Source organism: Macrobrachium nipponense, chromosome 4 (assembly GCF_015104395.2).
Source record: "Macrobrachium nipponense isolate FS-2020 chromosome 4, ASM1510439v2, whole genome shotgun sequence".
NCBI classification, from domain to species: Eukaryota; Metazoa; Arthropoda; class Malacostraca; order Decapoda; family Palaemonidae; genus Macrobrachium; species Macrobrachium nipponense.
In genome coordinates, this window is record NC_061100.1 from 18271768 (window position 1) to 18280337 (window position 8570).

The window sequence follows — 8570 nt, forward strand, 5'->3', positions numbered from 1 at the left end:
GAACAATATCGGACGATTGGCGACTGACCTCGGTTTCGAGCGTTTCTGGTTTCCGAACTTTGCACAAGTGTGTTTACATGATCTGTTTTGCTGTCTTATAAGGGACAACTAGCGCACACGCACGCAGTTGTGCTTGCTTGCCGAATAACTGGGTATGATTATCCATGGATCATTAATTCTATTGGTGTACAGGAATAAATTCAATAGTACTACTGAATTATATATTTCATCCTTGATTCTATTAGTGTACAGAAATAAATTTAAAAGTAATATTTGATTTATAATTATCAGCGACTCAGTAGAGGCTTGGAATGAAGTAGCGTTTCATGATTTTATTATAACTTATTTTGTTTAGGTTTTGCCTACAAACGCCATCACGCGCGCACACACACACACAAGCACCAAACACCGAAATATCATTTAAGATTTAGCCAAGCAGTATCACCAGCATCCAAAAACTAATGCCCTCTTATAACAACCCATTTATTCCCGGGCTACGTATCCTTCCGAAATAAGTCGTTTTGGAGGCGACCTCTGGGCTACTGGAGACAGCGGAGCGCATCCTTATATATTCCCAATATCTCTTTCAGCCCCAGTGGATGCTGCATCTTTGGATTCTGGCACACTTCCTTGTGCCCCTCTTCCATGGCCTCATTCCTGGCAGCCTCTGTATACCGCATTACAGATAACGTACAGGGTGCCATCGATAAACAGGCCAGTTGGGGAGAGAGAGAGAGAGAGAGAGAGAGAGAGAGAGAGAGAGAGGGGGGGGGCATATAAGAGAAAGGGATATATATGTATATATACATCGAACAACAAATGTCCTTTGATGTCTAATTCGCTCTAACTCAGAATTAATATATTTTCATATATATTAACCGAAGGGTGATTTTTTTAGTCGATAAGAAATTTGTCGACTAAAAAATTCCCCTTCGGTTAACATATATGAAACTATATTAATTCCGAGGTAGAGCGAATTAGATATTAAAGGACGTTTGTACCTCGATGTAGGTCCCACGTTGGCCGAGTGGACTTCGCGCTCGGCTACTAATCCGGTGGTCCGACTTCGATTCTCCGGCTCGGGCCAAGCGCCGGAAACCAGAGGAATTTATTTCTGGTGATAGAAATTCCTTTCTACATATAATGTGGTTCGGATCCCACAATAAGCTGTAGGTCCCGTTGCTAGGTAATGAATTGATTCCTAGTCACGTAAAAATATGTAATCCTTTGGGCCAGCCCTAGGAGAGCTGTTAATCAGCTCAGTGGTCTGGTAAAACTAAGATATACTTACCTTTTTTTGTACCTCGATGTATATATATATTATTAATAATTATATATATATATATATATATATGATTATATATATATATATATATATCTATTTTATATATACATTTATATATATATATATAGTATATGATATATATATAATAGGACATTGGTGTATTTATATATATATATATATATATAGTATATATATATAATATATATTATATATATATATATATTATATATATATATATATATATGTATGTATTATATATAATTATATATATATATATATAATATATATATAGATATATAATATATTAATATATATTATATATATATGTGTGTGTGTATGTGTGTGTGTGTGTGTGTGTGTGTGTGTATGTAGATAGACAGAATGAAACTGAACTCTCGCCATTATTGTAAATTGCTTGCTGCATTAGCATTCCTACCCCCCAAAATAAAATAACCCGTAGAACTGCTGGAAACAGCGTCTTCAAATGGGGCAAGAACTAGAACTATATACTGTTATTTTGAAGACACATACATTAAAAGACCCCAGAGAACAAGGAGTAGAAGAAAAGAGCCTTTATTTTCTCCAATAATTTGGAGCGTCGAAGAAAGGTAATCAGAGGATTTACCAAGAACAACAAAATAGCTGGAGGGATCGAGGTTGAGTTGAGTTGAATATAGAATTTAGGCCAAAGGCCGAACACTGGGACCTATGAGGTCATTCAGCGCTGAAATGGAAATAGACATTAAAAGGTTTAAAAGGTTTAACAGGAGGAAAACTTCAAAGCAGTTGCACTATGAATCAAGTGTTAGGAGAGGGTGGGAAGTAAGGTGAAGAAAGAGAATATGAAAGGAGGTATAGTGAAAGAAACGAAAGGGGTTGCAGATAGGGGCCTAAGGAAGGCACGCTGCAAAGAACCTTTCGCAATGCCTACAGTGCACAGCATGAGGTCCACTGACGGCGCTAACCCCCTACGGAGTGGAGGGAACGAAGTACCGAGCAATTCAGATCCCATACGATACCCTGAACCCTTCCTTGTGGCTGTTCATAAGCGGCGTTCAGCGGAAGGAAGCTATGCAGAGAACTAATTTAACTGTATATTTTTCAGGTGAAAGGGAGACTGCAAGCAAGGAAACCAAAGAAAATAATGGAAGGATTGAAACATTGAAACAGTGGCATCAAATAGGTGAAACGTCGACATTTGAGTTCTTAGGTGAAATTACCCAAATTATTAAGTAATGATTGAAAATATCATGATTTATTTTTTGAAAATGATTTATTCTTGACGAGTTTTTTTTTAAATAACAAAATTGGTCTTTTTAATGCGTTTCGTTTTCGTTTTTTTCGTTTCTTTGAATAAAAAATCGATCAAGCTTTTAAAATGTTTTTTTGTCCCACTAATACTAGCGATTTTAGTACTAGCACTTAAGTTTTACGCCGCGCTAACTATCATAGTACTAGCTCTTATGTAGCACTATTAACTGTAACATGATAAGACAATTGTAGATTGATGGAAACAACCTGATGTCAATGATCTACTGAAGGAGGGAGGGAAATATTTACACTAACAATAAGTGCATTAACAGTATAAATAAAGTAGATTCAGAGTTTATAAACACAACTGTTAATTGAAATGAGATTGATGAGACAAAGGATGAAGAAAAAAAAGGGCATTTAGCATAGAAAACACACAAATAATATACATCTAGCTATTCTGTAGCCCTAGCTCTTACGGCGCATTAGTAGCTGTTATAGAACTAGCTATTTTAGGCTATCTATTTTGGGAAAAGATCTTTTGGGACAAGATCTCTCTGGCTTCAACTCATAAAAAATGATATTATATGGCTACGCTTATACAGCTTTCTTTGGAGGATTTTCTGTTTTATTTCCCTGAAAAATAATTGACACAGCAACTCAAGGTTATAGAGCTTCTTTAACATAAAATAAAAAAAAAAATTTCATTTAGTTCCCCAGAACAAGTTTCTACTCTTCTTTACAGCAAACATAAAATTACCAATTTTCGGTGCTACAGACTCGAAGTTGTATGTTTTTTCAAGGCAATGTGCGAACCCATTTGGTAAACTAGCAAACATTTGTATACAGAAATTATGTATGAAAATTCGTAAAGTAACTAAGTCTACGGGCATAACCAGCCTCGTGTCACGGGCAGAACCAGCTCCGTTTCAGGGAATCCCTTCTCACCCCCACTCTCTTTGAAGGTGGGGATGGGGGGGGGGGGGGAGAGGTAGGATGAAACCCCATTATTAACCATCTTAGGTATCCCCACTATAACCCTGCCAAGTTTCATACCCATCGGACCAGCTGTTCGGCCGTGATTGAATGACAGACGGACGGACAGAAATTACGGCCATTATAGTAAAATAATACATTTCCAACAGAATGTCTTGCAAATCCCACGACAACATGGGTACTTACAACGTCCCTTTTATTTCTTCAAATTCAGAAAATTAGGCTATCATGGCAGTCCTTATTGGTTTGTCTGGAATTGGTACTAAGAGGCCCTTCTTAGCTTTACTCTGTACAGCTCACCAACATCCACTGATGGCCTTTTTTTTCTTTCATGAGTCCTTCCTTTGCAGCAGTCAGCATTCTGATACTTCTCGTTCTAGCTCGGACTTAAATGATACTTGTATCATGTCCCCACTTTTTCATTTGTGCATTAGAGGGCATGATGAAGCCCGAAACACGATTCAGTCTCACTGTCCCAAGTCACGTGAAAACTTGTTTCCACTGTGCAATTTGCAGAAGGGGGCTGCTGAATCAATTGTTAAGTATGTCATACACCTTTGGGTATTGGCTAAAGGGGATCAAGAAAAATGTTACCAGAAGCTTTCGGAACAGGTTGACCTGGGACAGAGTCTATCTTTCCAGTCTAGATTTTGAAGTTCTAAATTAAACTGTCGATACCTAAATGTGAGTTTACACTATGCTTCACCCCACGCTGCGTGCGTAAGACTCATCACCAACTCCTCCCAAATTCTTGTTAGCCTCGACTACTAGACTGCCCATCAAGAGTCCAGTCACACCACTAACTCACCCTAATGAGTACTCCAGTAGGTGGGGCTAACAAGAATTTGGGAGGAGTTGGTGATGAGACTTACGCATGCAGCGTGGGGTGAAGCCTAGTGTGAACTCATTTTAACAGAGCAAAGATTATATCCCCATTTCTTAGATTTCTTTTGCTCGTAGGTTCTTATAAGTGAGTTTCCCTCGAGAGGAACAATCTTTTCATCACTGGAGAGTTTTTCAGCAAGATTGGTGCGTGAAATTTTCGAGGTGATTGCATGGTTATGTCAACTTTCGGCCATATTTTCTATGATTTATCTTCACAGTCACATGCACGACTCAAATGATCATTATAGTGAAGTTTTCGCTTTATGTTCTCAAATCTTTGAGGAGGCATATCACCTGCTGATATCTGGGAAACATCAGGAGTGAACTCTAGTACAGTCTATATCTTGGAAGTTTGACCATGCTTATTATGTATAACATACCAAAAAAATTGTTCCAGGTCACTCATGGTCAAATTAAGCGATTTATTACGATAATATTGAAGTGCAATGTCTCTTGACTCTTCAACTAACAACGCTTTCACAATGTTATCAAGTAAAACCTTGAAATATTCGTTGTGGAGGAGATATTATTGCATAGCTTCAGCAACTTATTTTCGAAGGACAAAGGTCCCCCTCTTCCAAGTAGTTTGATTTGTTAAATTACTATGAATATCACGTTTTTATTTTTATTTCTTTATTTTTTTCTTTTAGGTTGGAAGCCAAGTCCCCTTTTTGTACGTAAGATTTAATTTGTTAAAAGTCCCTATCAGTCACGTGAATGTCATTTAATAAAATATATACGCATGTGACAAAGTCTTGTGGAGGACACACTTAGAAAAAAAAAATACTACACATATTACCGAAGAATTAAGCAAGCAACGAATACTTAAGTAATGGATATTTTTTCCTCTCCATTAAACTTCTCGAACTGCCAATTTATATGCATCCATTTCCAATAGTTCTCACAATCATCAGGCGAATCATCACCCTCATTAAGTATCACAACCACCTCACCTTCCACCTTCTTCAAAGTCCTCTGCATCAAAGCCCTGTCAACGAGCCTGCAACACAAAATACAGCCAGTTCACCGTCGAAAGAGAAGTGTTGCGGGATCATTGGTGCCCCGACATAATTTAAAAGAGTATATCCCGAAATTCACCGCTCCAAGGAATCGCAGGCAATGAGAAGACCCACGAGGCCTCGAAGTTATTGGGTTCCTTTCGGGTTCCTTGTATATTGGACAGGCGACCGAGATACTGTTGTTGGCTGGCGAACTGCAGCTCTGGTATACACCGGTGGGAAAACGAGACGGAATTTTATTTAAGCTCCTGGAAAAGTTAGGCATGAGTTAGTTAGCGAGCAATGAACCTCGGCTTCTGTTTTGTGTCTTTGTGCTTTGCTTGTGTGTCCTTGTGCGTATGTGAGTGCGTGTGTAGAGAAGAGGGAATTATTATGATGTAACCGAAGGATTCACAGTCAATAAAAGATGATGGATAATTGGTAACTTATTAAAGGGTTTTTGAAACCTCCCTCCGGCACTGGGGTTCATCCTCCATTCCAGCCTCCTATCGTCAGTCTTCCCGTCCACCCTCTCTAACAACAATTACTTCTTATTACAACTGTGGAGTTTTCTCCCATTTCCACCCGTGGAGCTTTGTACTTCATCTCTATTTTTTGGATCTCTTTATCTTGCCGTCCAATTTTCAATGTTTTAAGCACTGAATGGCCAGTGCTTGGCGCGATAGCCTCAATTTCATAAATCAGTATGATGTCCACAGGAGACTGAATAGCAATTAGGGTTGAGCGCTTTAAAAATCAGAGGATAAAATCTATACTTATTTACGAGACTGAATTATTTTTGAAGCAAAAACTTTTTCCTACATTATTTTCAAAGTTGATGGTTTAATAATTCTCCTGTAATTAAGTTTCATTTGGAGTCTGGAAGGTACCTGGAAATCTCCTCTGGATCTCCAATAGCAGCAAAAATTAGCATATATTTTTGCTCTGATGACAGATTGCTGGAACTACTGATGCTTCGGACTCGTACGATATCTTTAAAGGAATTCAGTTTTAGTTATCATTACACCGAATGAATGAGACAAATGTAAATAAATCTCCATAAGGAAAAGAGAGATTATCTTTTTAAAATGTATTCATATAAACGAACATACAACGGCACGTATGAAACAGCAGGATGCTCTTTCATGAACTGAGTGAATTTTATAGTTCATATGAACTTATTCATAGACAGAGCAACTTGGAGAAATAGACACTAGTTATAGAAACGCATTGCGCGAATTGGTGCCAACGAAGATGTAATTATGGAAGCAATGAGAGTGCACATGAAAGCATTGTCAAAGAGAAAAATGTAATTTAATACTGAAATAAAATAAAATCTCTAGCATAACAACAATCCTTTATATATATATAAATGCACCAAATGTAAGTTCTCCTGCAAAATGATTAGAAAAACAGCGAGGCAAATTCTCCTTCAGTACTTTATAAGTACAAAGTACCGTCATAAACACGGTTGTGTATATCCTTCCAGGAAAGCATCTTTACCTCTACTAAGCAGACTTTCTCCTCCTAGCTATTGTTGTGTTCTGTCTTACGACTCTTCTGATTGGCTGTTGATAAGCCAATCACAGGGCTGGAAACTCTCAGTCTTTCGAGATAGTTCACATAGGCAGGATGCATGTTCCAACTCTCCTGAGAGATACTGTTGATAAGCCAATCACAGGGCTGGAAACTCTCAGTCTCTCGAGATGGTTTACATAGGCAGGATGTATGTTCCACCTCTCCTAAGGAGTACTTTTGAAAGACGTACTCCTCATGAGAGGTGGAACATACATCCTGTCTATGTTAACTCTCTCGAGAGGCTGAGAGTTTCCAGCCCAGTGACTGGCTTATCATGAGCCAATCAGGGGCATCGTAAGGGACGGGTCTAGACATCAGATGCACGGTTGATGTGAATCTAGTATAGCGTGTGGTGAGACCGAGAGTCTTCTTATCATGAGTGACTGGAAAATTCACTTTGTTACTTCGACGCGTATACAAGGAAATCTAATGGTTCCGGTCGAATTTTCTGTTTCGAGAGGAAATATCTCTGGCGAAAGCAATTACAGTTACTTTAAACTCTTCTTTACTTTCATTTGATATTGTGCAAATGTTATTTTACCTTTTGGTGCCTTTTTTGGCGATGTTTTTTTTTATTTTTTTTAGAAGCGAAGTTGAATAAAGTTTAAATGTCAGGGGGCATTTTGTTTTGAAATGGCGAAAACCCGAAAATAAAACTAGACGGGTCCTTTTGGGTGAATGTATTTCTTCTGTATCAAAAACGTAAAAAAAAAAGAAAAAAAAGAAACACACACACACTAACAAATAAAAAAAAGAATGATTTTAATGAAGATGGATATCAGATGTCTTGTCCAGTGATTAAGAAAACACATTCGTGTGTGTTAAATATGTGATGCTGATGCTATATGTGTAGTATTATTTTAATTTATGTATTTTATGCCTCTCTCTCTCTCTCTCTCTCTCTCTCTGTCAAAAGATATCTGTATCCAATGAACTGTATCGTTAAGTAAACAGTGTATCTCCGCTCTCTCTCTCTCTCTCTCTCTCTCTCTCTCTCTCTCCTCTCTCTCTCTCTCTCTTTCTAAAAATATCTGTATCCAATAAACTGTATGCTTAGTCAAAAAGATAACTCTCTCTCTCTCTCTCTCTCTCTCTCTCTCTCTCTCTCTCTCTCTCTCTGTCAAAAGATGTCTGTCCAATGAACTGTATGGTTAAGTAAACAGTGTATCTCCACTCTCTCTCTCTCTCTCTCTCTCTCTCTCTCTTCTAAATATATCTGTATTCAATGAACTGTATGATTAATTAAAAGCTACATCTCTCTCTCTCTCTCTCTCTCTCTCTCTCTCTCTCTCTCTCTCTCTCTCTCTCTCATTGTCTTATCCCTTTGTATCCTATCTCGTTGTATGCAAAGGCTATATCCCTTTTAAACGAGTAAGTCATATTTGTTTGAAGGTTCCTTATATAAAAGTCAGCCTTGAGGAGACAAATATTTACAGAAGAAGCTATCGATTTAGGCATATAACATTTTCTTAAATAAATACATGGAATGTAAACACAGAGGATTAATTCAAAAATTGTATTTATACATTATAACTTTGGTACCATAACATCAAGAGTGTAAATGATTACGTTAATAA